This window comes from Choloepus didactylus, chromosome 3 (genome assembly GCF_015220235.1).
Source record: "Choloepus didactylus isolate mChoDid1 chromosome 3, mChoDid1.pri, whole genome shotgun sequence".
In the NCBI taxonomy this organism is placed as follows: domain Eukaryota; kingdom Metazoa; phylum Chordata; class Mammalia; order Pilosa; family Megalonychidae; genus Choloepus; species Choloepus didactylus.
Window position 1 is genome coordinate 92,613,008 of NC_051309.1, and position 17,768 is coordinate 92,630,775.

Below are 17,768 nucleotides of genomic sequence, written 5' to 3' on the forward strand. Positions count from 1 at the left end.
ATTTCAATATTAGTTTGATTGTTATATGTAGTTCAATGACCCAAAGTAAAGCTTACTTTACCCTAAGTAGAGTTTATTTTATCAAAGGTGAAACATCTCATAGAACTGTGAAAACTACCATATTTTAGTTAAAAATGGTTACACTGAAGATAAGTTACTTATTTTTCCCATGATAGTACAAATACAAATATTGTAAAGAATATCATCATACTAAAAGCATTATTTTCACTAAATTAAGAAATCTATGGAGCAGGAATGTACTTTGAATTTGTTGTGGTGAAAACATTTACAATTGAGACCAAAAAAATTGCAATATTATACAAATCAAAATAGAAGTTTAGATGTCAATATTTACAAATATTTTTATGCATAAATGGTTAGCATAACTGTAATACACAAACTTGGAGACAAAGCTGATGCTAAATCAAAAATGTAAAGTTACTCGAGCATGGCAATAGACATTTCCTTTGCTGCTTCTCATCATTCTGATTGAATAACTACTTTTTGTAAGACTTCATTTTGGATGCACTTTGTTTTTCAAAATTAGTTGGAAATCTTCAATCATAGTATTTGGTAAATGGAGTATTCCTACTCATAAGCTCTTGAAACTTGTAGAGAACAACAATTATTGTGAACAAAACTTTCAAATAAGAATGCATTGAAATATGTATCTACAAAAGCAATGAAGGAACTGAACAAATTAAATAATGAGTGCTCAAAGAGCAGACAAGACTTAATTTTGGCATTCTAAAAATATACTTAAGAATATCTTAATTTGTGGGAATAATATTTTGATGAGGTTCTAACTTTAGGATGTATTTATGTTCTATTTAGGATTTGATGAAGTCCTTAATTTCAGAATATTTATATTCTGTACAGGATTAGAATAAGATTGTAAGGGTTTGTAATTTTTCAGCATCTAAATTTGGCAAAATTCAAAAGATCATAAATAAAGGCAACCTATTTGATGAGATCTCTCTTATGAAACTACTTACTGGATAAAGGAACTCTAAAGGGGATAAAGACCATTTCTGTAACGAAAAAAAAAGAAATATATTTTCATAAATATTTTTTATTTATCAAAAATTGCTGCATTTATCAAGTATCTTAGCCCCTTTAGAGAGTATTTTTCAGTGAAAAATATTATACTCTATATTGAAGGAGTCAATATTTTCCAACTTATTAACCATAATATGTAGTTTTCAGGATTTCCAGAAACTTTATAGAAAGATAAAAATAATAAAATCATATTGGAAAAATAACTTCTTCAGAAAAATACCAGTGAAACCATATTACAGACAGGGCTAAAAAATTTCAGTTGATTAAAATACATTAGGCTATATCAAGAGTGATTATTCATCTCTTCTTACCTTTTTAATATTTAGGTAATCAACATAAATAATTTTTAAATTTTTATTTCCATCTTTATTTTTTTAAGAATGCTGAGGATTGGATCATGTCCCCCATAAAGACATGTCCAAAAATCAGTGTGCCTGGGGGTATGAAACCACTTGTAAAAAGGACCCTGGACAATGCATCATTAGTTAAGTTGTGGACTCAATTGTGAATAGGATCTTGAAGATCTTATTCAGAAGGCCAAATTGAATCTGTTTGGGCCTTAATCCATAGGGCTGCAATCCTTATAAGGAGAGGAAACCTGGACAGAGACATGGACAACTGAGCAGAAACAGAAGCCATGTGCAGAGGCAGAGATGCGAGCTAAGGAAACCCAAGGATTGCAGCAAGCCAGTCCCAGGATGCTACAGACTCCAGGAGAAACTGTGAACCCGTGAATCCTCGGTTTTAGACTTCTAGCCTCCAAAACCATGAGGCAATAAATTCCCCTTGTTTATGTGAACCCATGGGTGTGGTATTTGTTTATAGCAGGCCTGGAAAACTAGGACAAGGAATCACTTTATTTAAACAAATTCCAATAGCACTATTTTTCCATTTAGCGTGCCCTTTCACTGTCAAAAATTTCCCCCAATTTAGCAATAAAAGATATGACCCCTGCCTCCACGGCCACTGTACTTCACTGCATATCACTTACACAAAATAGAAGAGGCAGGAAAGGAACTGCTTTTTTGGGGTGTAGTGCTACATTCCTACCTTTGGCCATTTCCTGGCAATAAAATTCAAGTATGATTTATATGTAAAAGTCTTGTGAGTATCAGTACATGAATGATGTCAGAGTTAGCTAAGAAGTAAAAAGTTTACAGAACCCCTCATTTATATCTGCAAGTAACTCTACACTGAAACAGTGACTCTCAAATTAGCCTTGTAGTAAGAATGTACAACATCAAAATTTAACGACCTAATGACAGTGAGAGGTTCCTTTGGCTCACAGGTTGGTATTATTTCTTGACACTTGCAAAAATTGATGCGATCTATTAAGTGGCCCACAGTATCACAAGTGGTTCCTGCAAACAGGGCATATAATTATGCTAGGAATAAACTTTAGCTCCTAGCCCATGATCTACTTTTTCTTGTTCCAAGCCTGTGCCAAGCACAGTATTTCTGGTGTTATGATGGCTCTCCACTAGTCTGACAAATGATGCAGCACTGCTAAACTACGCATTACCTGCAAACATCTTCTGTTTCTGAAAAGTGCGTATTTTCTATTGTTTATGCTCCTGGACTTCTTTCCTTTTATACCACTCTCTCTTTATTATGTATCTTTTCTTTACTCACTCCCCCTACTCATCAACTATTGGGGCTAATATTTATGAAATTGAATGCTGTCTCTGCTGAAGTTATACAGCAGTTTGTTTGTATCTTTAGTATGGTATACTTATCATATAATGCCTTTTATGGTATAACCTTTCTTTATGCTCAAAGTTGTTGTGCTCCTTAATGACTGAATTCACGAAGGATTTAGTTCTGCATCCCTACATGTTCATTGCATGGAACTGTATTTGCTATAATATTTACTTCTGGAGATTTAAAAACGTTAGGAAAAAAGGCATTACAGATGCTAAAGGACAAAAGTTTAAAGAACCTAAGCAGCATGTTTTCACTTAACACTGTGTTACTCGATATGACAAGATTTTATCTCTAGCTAAGATCTCTCCCTCAAAGCATTGGATTCACAAATACAAGTGTCTCCTGAACACTCTTAATTGGGCTTCTCAAAAATATCTCAAAATTAATATGCCCCAAACTTAACAAGGCTTTGACTTCTCTTAATCTTAAATTGCTCCTCCTCTAATCTCCTTTGAACACCTATTTGCTCAAGAGTACAAGTCATCTTGATTTTTCTCTTCTCTTCATTTCCTCCTCATAGCCAATCCATGAAGGTCTCTTGCTTGCACCTCCAAGATATATATACAAATTGATCCATTTCACTCCAATTCTACTGCCAACACCATGCATACCATAGATACTGCCCCTTAAATGATCTTCCCACATTAATTCTCACTTCCCTCTAATCCAAACCTCACCATCCTCATTGAGTCTTTCTCTAAATTTATTATATATTTAATCCATCTAAAGACATTAAATCTAAATTTATTCTATTACCACCACATTATTTTGTGTCTGAGAATCCTGCTTGTTTTACTATTAGCACTTATCCAGAGAATGTCTTGAGAAACACGGCATTAGAAAAATAACTAATGTAATGCACCTTATAAAGCTGTTGTGAGGATTTAATTAGCTTAATTAAAAAAAAAAAAAAAAACAACTTTCCTGCCTGCTTGACTGTAGGTCCCATGAGGGCAGGAGTCACATTGGCCTTGCTCACCTTTGCATACAAGAGCCTTGTACAGTGTCTGACACATAGCTGGCCCTACATAAATAATTGAAATAATTGTTGAACAAACTAATGAATGACTGAAGCAATACTAATGGCAGAGGAAAGTGAATTTGCAGCTCTCAGATTTCTATAATCATGACTCAAACAGCTCTTAAATATTTTTGAGGACTTATGCTTCATCTTCAAAGTTTGTCTAAAATTTGTATTTTAATTCCTAGTCTATCCATATTTGTTTTAATACAAATTTTCTTTCCCCATTGACACCCCAGTCTTCATGTGAAACCTGGGTTCCAGGAAGACCTGCTGTGTTTATCATGTGCTGTTGAGTAATCCTGGCACACGACACCTACAGCCCTGCCCCATACCACCTTGAGGCAAGAGACTCCAGTTTGCAAAATACGAGATTAACAAAGAGATTGTTTTCTGGATACCAAAGCTTTATCAGTATTTTCTATAAAGCAATAATATGTCTGTACTTTTTTCACTAATAAATGCTTTCCAGATAGCAAATAATTTACCATATTCATTCTAGCAAAGATCAACTAAATTCGTCTTCACAGTGACAGCTGATGTGAAGCCTAAGTGAACTTAAATGTGAACACTTGGTATACGTTTTGACTCAAGCACAAAAAAGAACTGTTGCAGGCAATTTTTATTTTATTGTAATGTTACCCCATAAATCCCAGAAACTAGAATTGAGTTTCTTCCAGTGAAAAGCTGTATTTTTATGTAGCACAGGTTGCCATTAACTTAGGCAGGAAAAACCTTGAGTTTCTAAGTGCTATGTATACAACAACCCCACAAGATAGACACTCATTATCCCTATTGTACAAATGATAAAACCAAAGCTTCATAGTATTATGGTCAACGTCTATTAATTCTAAGCAGTTAATATCTCCCAACTCATTTGTTTTTAAAGTTCTTAACATTTTACATATATTAGCTCATTTGAACTTCACTGGAACCATATCTAATCTTTTATAGTTCTTTTTCCATTCTTAGTAACTTTTCATAATTTGAAATTATTTCAAAATAGAAGTTTAAATATTTATTATAAATACATAGCAGCACATCACGTATTTGAAAAATTAAGATGTAACTAATATGAAATAACTGTCACACTGTAAATATAATTTTCTTTTGTTTTTCAAGGTCTTAGTAGAATTCTCTACGTTTCTTATTATCTCTATTACTAAACCAAAAACTTTAAGTATCTACGAGCCACTCCCCTAAAATGGAAGCATCATTTTCATCTCTCACAATGACTTCTGCAAATTGTAAACAAGAAAATGCCTACATTGACTTCTCTGATTTTAATTTGCAGTTAATTCATTCTTTCATGCAGCTTTTTGTCAACAAATAGTTATATAGTTAATTAGATAATTGGGTATTGCTATAGAAAAGACACTTCATGCTAATTTTACAGAAATTTGGTGGGTTGTTAAAGATAAGGAAACTGAGTTACAGAATGTGTTAATAACTTGCTCAAAAAACAATTGTACATGAGTGATCTGGGGGTAAGAATTCTCTCCTTTTGAAGCTTCTTTCCTTGTATTTGAGAAACTAAAATTTAGCTTCCAGGAAATACTAAAAACCAAAAGCATAGATAAATCACAAAGTCATTTCTGATAAGACTAAAGTCTTTGAAAAACATGATAAAATTAGATAAAAGGTGAATGAATTCCGCAGTAGATAATTGTTTATTCGTTTTCACCTTGTTTCTTTTAAAATAAACATGAAGGTGGTTCAGCCAAGGTTTGGTCTATACAGAATTCTTCTCACATACCTATCCTCTGTAGTATTTTAAACAGGGATAAAAAAAATTTGGCACCTTGAGACTGCATGTTAGGATTACTTTAACAACTCTAAGCAGCACCATGCAACCAAATATGACTATCAATTTTACTCCTGAATGTATGTCCATCTCTTTCACTCTCCACATTCTTCCTGTTGGTTGGATCATTAACAATGAGTTTACTGACCCCAATGGATTTTCTGACCAGCTGATTTTAACAGCTCTCCCCATTCCATCCTGCTTTAGTGGTTTTGTTTGTGCTTAGTTTGGGTAGGGGAGGCCCCAAACACTAAGCACCAAAATTAGACAGCGATTTATTTATGTACTCTTTTGAGTGTAGCCTGAATTTAGAGAAAAGCCAGAATGTACAAGACTCATTTCAACAATAACAAGAATTTGTTTCTCACAAATGTTCTTTCTGTGCCATCAGTAAAAATGATGAAGCATTATGTATGTGTGTGTATTTTTCTTAATCATCTACTATGAGTCACCTTAGCTACCACACAGATGAAACTATTTGAACACTTAAACTTTATGTCCTCTAGGACTATAAAAAAATAGCTCTGTTTTTCAGCTAAACACCATAGGGGAACAGAATTCTATTTTAGCATTTCTTTTTAATTTGAAGTAACACTAACTTTTAAAAATTAAGTTCACTTAAAATGGTTGTGTGGTTGTCTCATTACTCATTCAGCAAGGATTTACTAATAATGTATCATGTCTCTTTTTTCACTTATCGGATATTTTTATTTGGATAAAATAAAATATTTCTCAGAAGAATAATTTAAATAGTAATCATGTCATATGTTTCAAAATCAAGCAAAATCCTGCTAGAATTTATTGTGGTAGCTTAAAAAATACAATTAAGTTTCTTATACTCAAGGAACTGCAACATATTGGAGAATATAGGATTGATAAATAAAACACAAACTAAAAATATTAGGTCAAAGATAAGAATCAAACAACTAACACACATATTTATATATTCACACCAATATAGCAATTAGCAACAAAGGAGAGTAGAAGAAGAGGAAGGAGAATGCTTGCTTGATGGATGGTTTACAATTTCAATACAGTTTGGCCAAAAGAGTTCTTAGTAAGAAAGTGACTTAGGGGAAAGAATGGGGGAGGTAGAGAAGCAAACCATATAAATATCTGGGGAAAGAAGTTTCAAAGTACAAAGGCCCTCATACTGGCGTGTGCCAAGAATATTTAAGAAACAGTATGGAGTGAGCAAGGGGAAGAGCAAAAGGAGATAAAGTCAGAGAGCAATGAGCGGCAGGTCATTGTAAAGACTTTGGCTTTGACTTTGAGGTAAGTGGTGTCATAGGTAAGGCTATCTTTAAACAAATCCTGTGATAGGATTTTTCTCATTCAAGTTTTTGTTGAGGAAATAATCTCGGGAGAAGGGAGTGAGGAAGCTGAATAGACAGGATAAAAAAGTTAAGCAAGAATATGGTCCCAGAGGACAATTAACTTCCATCTGATTCCTAGGAAAATGCTGTGAAAGGCCAATCTTCTTACCCAGAGTCACTGGCTTTGGGGTTGCCCCTGCCCCAGGCAAGGTAATACCCCATCAGCTGAAGGCAATTATTTGGACAATAGAGCATCTCCTGAAAAGTTAGGAGGACTGTTCCTCATAACAGTGGGGCTGGGTATGCCAGTCAGGTGAAGGGGTTCTGGGAGGGGCACCGGCAGTGTTAACTAGAGGTAGGAAGCCTTTGGAGGGCTCTGAACAGAAGAACAAGATGATCTACTTATGTTTTTAAAAGGATTTCTCTGTCTGTTCATTTAAGAATATACTGTGGGGGGGGGGGATAAGGCAAAACTAGGAAGAAAGGTTGGGACAGTATCAAAATTGCATGGGTGAGAGAAATGATAATATTTGGGCCAGTATGGTAGCAGTGGAAATAGTGTCTGGTTATATTTGGAATGGACACCACTATTTTTAGACAGGTGCATAATTTAGATTTATCATTGGACATATGTGGTGGATTGAAATGTGTACCCCATTTTGGACAAGTTCTTGGTTCTTGGTCTGCATTCTGGTGACTATAGACTTATTGTAAATAGGATGTCTTGAAGATGTCACTTGAGTTAAGGTGGGGCCCAACTGAATCAGGTTGGATTTTAATCAGGATTACTGAAGTCCTTTATAAGCAGAATGAAATTCAGATACACAGAGAGACAGCCGTGGGAAGAACCCAGAAATCAACAGAACCCAGGAGAAAGAATGCATCACCACCTGCATTGCCATGTGACAGGAAAGCCAAGGATCAAGGATCGCTGGCAGCCAGCCCCAGCATGCCACAGTCTTTGGGGGAGAAAACATTGCCTTACTGACACTCAATTTTGGACTTCTCCTAGCCTTAAAACCATGAGCCAATAAATTCCTGTTATTAAGCCAAACAATTGTATAGTATTTCTTTTCTGTAGCTGGGAAACTAAGACAGTATCTAAGGTATTGGAGAGAGGATATGGGGTTTAGGGGTGAAGTCTATTGCTGAGACATAAATTTGGGAACTTTCAGCATATAGATTGGCATTACAGCCATAAGACTGGATTGAGCTGAGGGAATGAATATAGGGAAAAAGGAAGAAGATAGCCAAAGACTGAGCCTTGGGGAATGCAACTTCAGGGAGTTGAAAGCTGAGGAGAAACAAGCAAGAGAAACTAAGAGAAAGCAGCCTATAAAGTAGAAGAGAATCTAGGAGAGTCTAGTATTTCCACGATCAAGTATTTCAGGCAGGAAACAAGCCATAACTACATCAAATTGCTGTTCACAGGACAATCAACAAAGACTGAGAAGTGCCCATTTAACAACGTGGGAGTCAGTAATGATCTTGACAAGAGCAGTTTTAGTACCAGTGTTAGGAGCAAGAATCTGAGGGAGCGAAGACTAAGAGAACACTTTATAGATAAGTATAAATAACCCTTTGGGGAAATTTTACTGTATAACAGACAAAGGAGGCAGAAGCTTGAGTTATTGTGAGCTCAAGAGAATTTTTATTTTTAACAGTGAAGATAATGGTAGATGTTTGTATGCTGGTGGAAAGCTCTAGTTTTGAGGAAATACGCAGGATGTAAGGCAAAGGGATAGGATAATTGGTGGAGAAATGTTCTTGAGGTGACAAAATGGAGTGGGATCTAGTTGCAACAGTAAAAGATTGGCTTATACAGGATAAAATAATTTGTGCAAGTATCAGATGGGAAGGTAGATTAGATGGTTGCACGTCCCCATATGTATGTAGAGGTGGTGTGTGTGTCATGGGGAGAGGTTGTGGGAATTCCCTTCAGATGGCTTTTAGTTTACTGGTGAAATAGAAAGCAAGATCATCAGTCAAAACAGGCGATGGGGGAAGAGGTGTTGAAGTTTTGAGAGGAGAGGTGAAGGGATGCAATTGTCATTTAGGATAGTGGGAATGTGAATGGACTGGAAACCTTGGGCAGCAATAAAGGCCCACTTGATCTTGGTGGTCTTGAACTTAAAAGAGACCAGTCAACATGACTGAGTTTTTATCCAGTTATATTTAGCTATCCTAGTGCCAAGAAGTTGGATTTAACCAGTATTTGAGTTTTGCACAGAGGGAAGAGAGGGGAAGATAGATGAGAGTTTACAAGAGGCATTTATATAAAATGAGGCATAAAATCTAAGCTATGTAAGGAGAAAAATGAAGTCATGAGGGTTGTTACAGATGGAATCTTATTCCCTACAATGTTCAAGCCCTAACCCCCAGTCCTGTGGTGTGAGTTCCTTTTTAAAAAGGATCTTTGAAGATTTTATTAGTTAAAGTGAGGCCAAACTAAATCAGAGTAGGCCTTAATCCAATATGGCTGGAGTCCATATAAGCAGAGGAAATTTGGACCCAGGAGGAGGAGGAGTCAGAAAGAGACTGATGGCCATGTGATGGAGGTAGAGATTGAGTTATGAATTAATAACAAGCCAGCACCAGAATATTACAGACTTAAAAGAAAATATGATCCTTCCAAAACCTTGATTTTGGGCTTCCAGACTCCAAAACTGTGAAATAATAAATTACTGCTCTTTAAGTCAACTGATCTATTGTATTTGTTATAGCAGACCTGACAACTCTGCTATACAACAATGGTGGTCAGGAACAGACAGGAGATGAGTCAATTCCAGGTCTCGATGGTTTCGAAGAATTATTGAAAATAAGCTACCAATATCAAATCAAATGCATCACATCTCTTAAAAACAAAACTCCCAGCTTTTGAGAAAGTCAACTTAGCATTTTATTGGTTGAAAAACATACAAACAAAATGTGGTGGGTATTTTTGCTTTTGTTTTTATTACCTGTCAAGGAGAAGTAAAAAATAAATACATGAAGAATTATCAATATAGAATGGGATTGAATTTGAGGATTTTATAAAATCCAACTACATGTCAGGACTATTATATCAGTCTTGAAAAGCACAATTAGAGAAAGACATACTTAGCTAGGGATTTATCTTAGCATCTGTACTAGTTGCTATACTTTTACAAGAACTATATTTCTGTCAGAGTTTCTATCATAAACTATAGCTTTATTGTAGTTTCAGGGTTAAAAAAAGAGGTCCCACAAGTTTATGATCAAATTACTGGCAGCATGTTGTGCCAAAAATGCAGTTAGTCAATTGTTTCAATATAAATCCTGTTCATAGGTCAGTAAGTAAAGTAAAATGTTAATGTTAAAAAGTGTTCTGCTTGATGCTAAATATTTTTAAATCATGTTATTTATGAGAAAATGCAAATAGCATTTTACATAAATGCTAACATTGGCTATTAAAATACTACATTTAAATTATGAAATAGTATTTTGAAATACCAACTTGGAAAACACAGCCAACAATATTTAATAAGTGAAACAAAATAAATTGAAATGTACCAAATCAGAGGGGGATTATCATATATGAACTCAAAGGAATACCAACCTGAAACTGAGCTCCAAGAATCACCTCAACTTAGTTTTCTCTCTCGTCAGTAGGAGATGCTGTTTTGTCTCTAAAGTCTCAGATAATGAATTAATAATTAACCTATGTAATCCTTCACACATAGATAAAACTTGGGTGTAATTCCTCTGTAATTTTTTTTACTGACATATGATTGAGTTAAAATACTGAATAGTTTAGCAGCTATTTTTCTAATGATTTTGTGTTGGCCTTTATTGACTGTTGAAAAGGAAACCCACACAGAACACATTTTTTTTTTTTTGTATTGGGAACTGCCACTAAATAAATATTTCATTTTACTGAAGAATCACAGTTAATATGACTGTTGAAAACTATAGATTTACTATGATAGTCATTAAAAGTTCGGTTTTATATAGGTTGAACTGATTAATCTGGTCATGATGTTCAACATTTGCCTCTAATATTTATAATCTTAATCTCAAATTCAACTCCTTTAATTTATAAGTAATATAAGATCTAAAATAGCAAATCATATACTATTTAAATTAACATTTTCTAGAAGTTACCCTCTAGCTTCCCTTTCATCAACTTCCCCTTATATTAGGTAGAGTTGGAGTGGCTGCAGACCTTGGGAACTGGTTAAAGAGAAATTAAGTAGGAACACATTTATTTTGGTTTACCAGGGTATTCTATGTTTCACAGTCATTTCTGTCTTTAAATTATTGTGACTTGTCCCAGAGTACAACTTGTCCCAGGGTAGGAATCATTTATAAGAATACTTCCATAACTGTACCCAGTCACCTGGTACCCAATATTGTGACTTGAAGGGTCAGGACCAAAAGTTATTATTGCAATATGATCAGTGCCTGACACTGCAAGTATATAAGTATGTAAGCAGTGGAAGAGAAACAAGGTTCTATGCATGAGGTCAGGAGGCAGTCTGCGGAAAGTTTTTCCAAATATTATAGCCCATACACGAAAGAAAATTGAAAGAAATTTTCCCAAATTTGACAATTCTAAACATGTATATGACATCATCAGTAATGAATCGTGAACCTGAAAATATCTGATAGTATTTTCTAAACTATCACTAAAAAAAAGACAAATTCCAATCAACCATGAGAGGGGATAAACTGAATTTTCTTTGTACTCTCTCTATAGATAATATTACAAAATCAGAACACAGTCAAAAATATAGTCATAAGGATATTGTATCAGCCAGTTAATCAATAAAAATATTTTTTTCCAGATTTTATGATTCTGTGGTACTTGTCAGCTTTTTTCAGTTTGTGACTTTTGTCATTTACTTCCTTATTCTAAATAAATAATTCACTTTCATTCTTAATTTTATATTTGTGATTTTTCTTAAAGGCAGCCCCCAAATTTTATAAGCTTAAGAGCCAGAAAAACCTATGTGTGCCCTGTCCATAACATAAATTTTTACATACCCACAGCTGAAATAGTCTACAGGATACAACCAATAGATAAAACTATTTGGCCTTTCTCAAAGATACGTGCCTAAAGTTTTATGTTTAGAGGAGAGTTGGAACTCTTTTGCTGGGCTTCAGCACATACAAACCTAGTATATCTAGTGAGAATTCTGGGTTCAAAGTTGGGGCACAGAGCCAGTCATCTTGCTTGTGACTCCATCAGAGGTTCTTTCCTTCCTGACTCTGTGGTAAATAAGTTGAGGAGATGTCCATTCCAAACCTAAACTTAAGACTACCTTAGACACCTTCAAAGTGGTAGATTCTAGTGGTAGATTCTCTGCTTAAAAACATCTATATCTTATAAATAAGATATCATATCTAAGGGTTGAGGTAACACAGAACTGCGTAATCTTAGAATGGGAAGAAAATTCAAGAATTCATTTAATCCCACATTCCAAGTGGAGAATTTCTATTTAAAGTACAATATCCCTAAGAGTATTCACCCAGACAGCATTTTCTTGAAAACTATCCATAATCTATTGCTTACCTTCACGAGGAAGACCAATCCATTGATGAATGGCTCTGAATTTATTTACTGAGCTCAAATTAATACTATGTATGTTATCTGGAGCCAAACTGAGTAAATTCATTCCTGTATTGGCATGGCACCTTCACATATTTGAAGATGTCTTCCATCTTTTCCCAGAGTCAACCTCTCTCTGAAATGAGTATCCCTAGCTCGAGTTTTCCCATGTGGATTTTAAAGGAAAATGGAAATGCAATACCTAAATTATGAATTTTAGACCACAATTTATCCAGCCAAAGAATGATATATTCATGCCACTGAATGACAAAGTTGTCTTGTCAGATAAATTTCGTTTTATTACATTCAAAATTTCTAAACACAAACTTCAGTTAATAGTAATTAAGCATCAAATCTTGCAAAACTACACTAAAGACTTCCAGAAGATGGTGGTTAGGAGAGACAGGGCAAAAAAACACCTCCGTGAAAAATACTAGATAAAAGCCAGAAAGTTACCCAGAATACCTGTTCCAGCAATGCACCAGCTGGACAAGGTCTGCTAAATCCACAGGGACTGTGCACTTGGTGAAACTGGGAGTCTGCATTCTGAAACAAGTGAGTAAGTCTGCTGAATTTCTGGCAGCCGTGCTGCGGTGTGGGGAAACCATGGGTTGGTGTTTGGAGTCAGACTAGTTCTTTTTTAAAAACCCAAAAGTGGCTGTGGATACAGCAGTGAGAACCACACAGGGAAGTGTGGCAGGAACAGCATCTCCACAACCTGTGAGTATGCCTCAATATCTGGCATGGACAATAGTCTTTTGCACACCCGCTGCTAATTGTCTTGGAGCTAGGAAGGCAGAGGTTAGTCAAAAAAGGAAAAAAACAAGCCCCTTACAGCCATCTTCCTGGCATTCTGGGAACACTCCTGCCCAGTGCCAGTACCACAGCCCAGAGCTGTGCCAAAAAACCCAGTGTGATGGGAAGTGTTTCCAGCAATGCATGCATATGCCACAATATCTGGTGTGGACAATAGCCTTTCGCACACCCTCAGCTAACTGTCCCAGAGCTAGGAAGGCAGAGGGGTGCAAAAAGGGGGAAATTAACATGCCCCATTCAGCCATCCTTTCAGCAGGCTGGAAAGCCACTACATGGCCTGGCAGCCCAGAACTTCCCTTGAGGGTTGGCACACACTTGTGATGTAGCACAGTCTTCCCTCAGCAGCGGCCCTAGAAGGGCATGGCTTGGAAGAGGAACCCACTCAGAAATCCCAGGGACCATATGCCAATACCAAGGACTTGTGGGTCAGTGGCAGAGACAATCTGTGGCAAGACCAAACTGAAGGTTTAGACTCCTGGAACAGCTTTAAATCTCCAGGAACACCTGGGAGGTTTGATTGTTAAAGCTGCCCTCACTCTCTAACTGCTCAGACACACACCCCACATTCAGGGCAGACAGCACCAACTACACATGCAACACTGGTGCATCAACTGGACCCCACAAGAATCAGACCCTCACACACCACAAAGACAAAGTTGGGGAGAACAAGCTTGAGGGGAATAGGTGGCTCGCAGATGCCACCTGCTGGTTAGTTAAAGTGTATGCCACCAAGCAGTAGATCTGACAAGTTAGAGAGAAGTCTTTGAAGTAGCATACATATCCTGAAAGAACCCTATGAAGTTAAGCAAATGCCAAAAGGCCAAAAACAACAGAAAATTTTAAACCAGATGATATGGATAACCCAAACCCAAACACCCAATCAAAAGATCAGAGGAGGACACAGTACTTGGAGCAATTATCAAAACACTGAAGACAAACAACAAGACAAGTGGCACAGGATATAAAGGACAGAAGAAGAGCATGGCACAGGATATAAAAGACAGAAGAAGAGCCTAGAAGGCATAAAGAAGAAATTGCAAGAGTAAATAAAAAAAATAGATGATCTTAAGGAAATAAAGAAACTGTCAACCAAATTAAAAAGATTCTGGATACTCATAGTACAAGACCAGAGGAAGCTGAACAACAAATCAGCAACATGGAGTATCACAAAACAGAAAATGAAAGAACAAAAGAATGAGGAAAAAATCAAAAAAATTGAAATGGACCTCAGGGATATGACAGATAATATAAAACATCCAAATATAAGACTCATTAGTGTCCCAGAAGGAGAAGAGAAGGGTAAAGGTCTAGAAAGAGTATTCAAAGAAATTGTTGGGGAAAATTTCCCAAACCTTCTACACAACATAAATACACAAAGCATAAATGCCCAGCAAACTCCAAAGAGAATAAATCCAAATAAACCCACTCCGAGACATATTCTGATCAGACTGTCAAATACTGAAGAGAAGGAGCAAGTTCTGAAAGCAGCAAGAGAAAAAGCAATTCACCACATACAAAGGAAAAAACATAAGACTAAGTAGTGACTACTCAGCAGCCACCATGGAGGTGCAGGAAGGCAGTGGCATGACATATTTAAAATTCTGAGAGAGAAAATTGCCGATCAAGAATTCTTATCCAGCAAAGCTCTCCTTCAAATTGAGGGAGAGCTTAAGTTTTTTCACAAACAAACAAATGATGAGAGATTTTGTTAATAAAAGACCTGCCCTACTTCAGATACTAAAGGGAGCGCCTACTGACAGAGAAAAACAAAGAAAGGAAAGACAGACATGGAGAAAGGTTTCCATAATAGTAGATGAAGATGCATTTTTTAAGCCATATAGTGACCATTGGAACATAATTTTGGCTTTATTATCATCATAGTCATCATAAGGCACAACCCTATATTAAATTATTTTTAATTCTGTATTTCAGAGAGGAATAAACAGACATTGCAGAATGGTGACATTATGAAGGAGAAAACATGCTTGGTTTCACATCCTATTCCATGCTACCATTTCTTTCACTCTATTTCAAATGGATAACTCACATTTATGGTATGGCATTCTTTCTGAAACACTAGAAGTCAGAAGATGAAGATACTTGTCTCACTTTTCTGACTTGCTGATTATAATTGTGGTCATCTCACTTAACTTGTAAGATGACTCTTAGTTTCCCAATTGATAAAACAGGAATTAGAATAAAAATAACAAAAACTATTAAATTAAGTCTGAAAATATAGACTTCTTTGAAAATCCAAAGGAATACTCTTACACTTTTTCAGACCATTGAAAAATGTGTATTCTGAATTATGTTTTATTGGTTGGTGTAGATTAGATGCCATTGTCTGCAGATAGGCATGGGATATATACAGCAAAGGTATATGGGGAGCAGTGTTGGTGAAAATGTCTATTTATATATGGAGAGACATCGGTTTATGGTAGTTTATTGAACCACTAAATTTAAAAGGCAATTATTAACTTCTATTTCATATACTGAAACAAAAGAACATTAATGGTGGATCCAAGATTTGCTATTTATTGCATAGTTAATGGAAAACACTGAACCATTTAGCTTCTGAGTTCAGATAGAGGGTTTGGCAAAAAAAAATCTATTTACTCTCTGATCCCTAAGCTGGTATAGGTTTACAGTGAGAATTCCTATAAACAAAACAAAATTATCTCAGTGCAATTTAGTTTCTTGGTTCAGATAAAAATAATTTGAATAGCAAGGGTTATGTATAGGCATATTTGTAATATACAGAGGAGAAAGAAGGGGAAATATTGATCTGTATTCAGATTTATTCTGCAACCCTGTGTATGGTGAGAATAGTGCAACAATATCCTCATATATAAAATTTATAACATGACCACTATTTTGTGATATCAAATAAGATGACTATAAATATCTGAAAATTAAATACTATCCTGAAACTTTAAAAAAAAATAATTGAGGGGCATATAGGGAAAAAATATACCTCTTGCAAACTAATCACAGTTGGTAGTATTTTAACATTCTTTCATCAACAGTAACAAATGTACTTTACCAATACTATGAGTCAACAATTGAGGGGGGTTAGTAAGGGACATGGGAGGATTTGAGTTTCCTTTTTTTTGTCTGTATTTCTTTTATGGAGTAATGAAAATGTTCTAAAAATTGAAAAAAAATTAAATGTGGTGATGGATGCACAGCTGTATGATGGTACTGGGGGCAACTGATTGTACACTTTGGATCTTTGGATAATTGTATGGTATGTGAACAATCTCAATAAATAAAAAACAAAACAAAAAAAAACTACACTAGAATCTCCACCTTGGTCCGTTCACCCCATTACCATAACACACTCTCTCTCTCTCTTCCTCTCTCCCTCTCTCTCTCTCCCATCTTTCTCCCCCCCCCAGTGTTACTTCTATGTTGACCTGTAAGCTTGATAATAACATTCAAGTGTTTTGTATTTTCCTAAGAAAAAGAAGTCAAGAATATGGAAAAACATTACCTTTCATGGCAATAATTATATATTCTCCTCATCATTCAAATTGAGGGATATTTATGTATCCATTCAGAATCCACCTTGCTGTAATTTATACACACTTACACAGACTCACATGCACACACATAAACACTACTATTGGCTGCTAAAGATTTGGTAATTACTTCCCAGACTCCCAAGATCTGTTTCCTACCAGATGTACAACAAATACTTTGCAAATTGCTAAAAGCACTGTGCTTGGCAGCAGCAATTTTCACAAAGGAAGAAAAAGCATATTGTACAGTTCTGTATATAGCAAATATTGTACATATCAAGACTCTGAATTTGTAGCTAGAGAGACCTTAAATCATCAAAACAATACCCTCACTGCTTTTATACATGAGGAAACTGAGGCCTATGCAGGATGACTAACTTGCCCAACATCAAAGAGCTTATTTGTGACCTGGGTTCTATAAAATCTAGCCCATGTTCTGAAGAGTTCAGAAACATCAAAATACACAAGTGAAACTCTGCATGGCTAATCTCAGATTTATTTGATGGAATCATGAGACCATCTTATAAAAAGGATATTGTTTACCAAAAACATGATACTGGTATCTTGTTTAAAAAGCTATAAAAATGATAGGTCTTAGTCTTACTGGGCATCCCTTTTATGTGGTAAATCATTTTTCTCTTGCTGCTCTCAGAATTCTCCTTCTTTGGCATTTGACACTGTGATTAGTATGTGTCCTGGAGTAAGTCTACTCAGACTTATTCAGTTCAGAGTACACTGCACTTCTTGGACATGGATATCTATGTTCCTCATAAGTGTTGGAAAATTCATGACCATTATTTCCTTAAATACTCTTTCTGCTCCCTTTTGCTTCTCTTCTCCTTCTGGAATACCCAAGACACATATGTTTGTGCACTTCATGTTGTCAATCAATTCCCTGTGACTGTGCTCAATGTTTTCTTTTCTGTTCATTAGTCTATTCAAATCCGGATGCTCTGAC

At 35.7% G+C, this 17,768-nt stretch overlaps 1 protein-coding gene across 18 annotated transcripts in view; it reads right to left on the minus strand.

The window, feature by feature from the left end:
• MAPK10 (mitogen-activated protein kinase 10) overlaps positions 1–17,768 on the minus strand; it is a 719,417-nt gene that overhangs the window by 112,268 nt on the left and 589,381 nt on the right. The window lies entirely within an intron of this gene.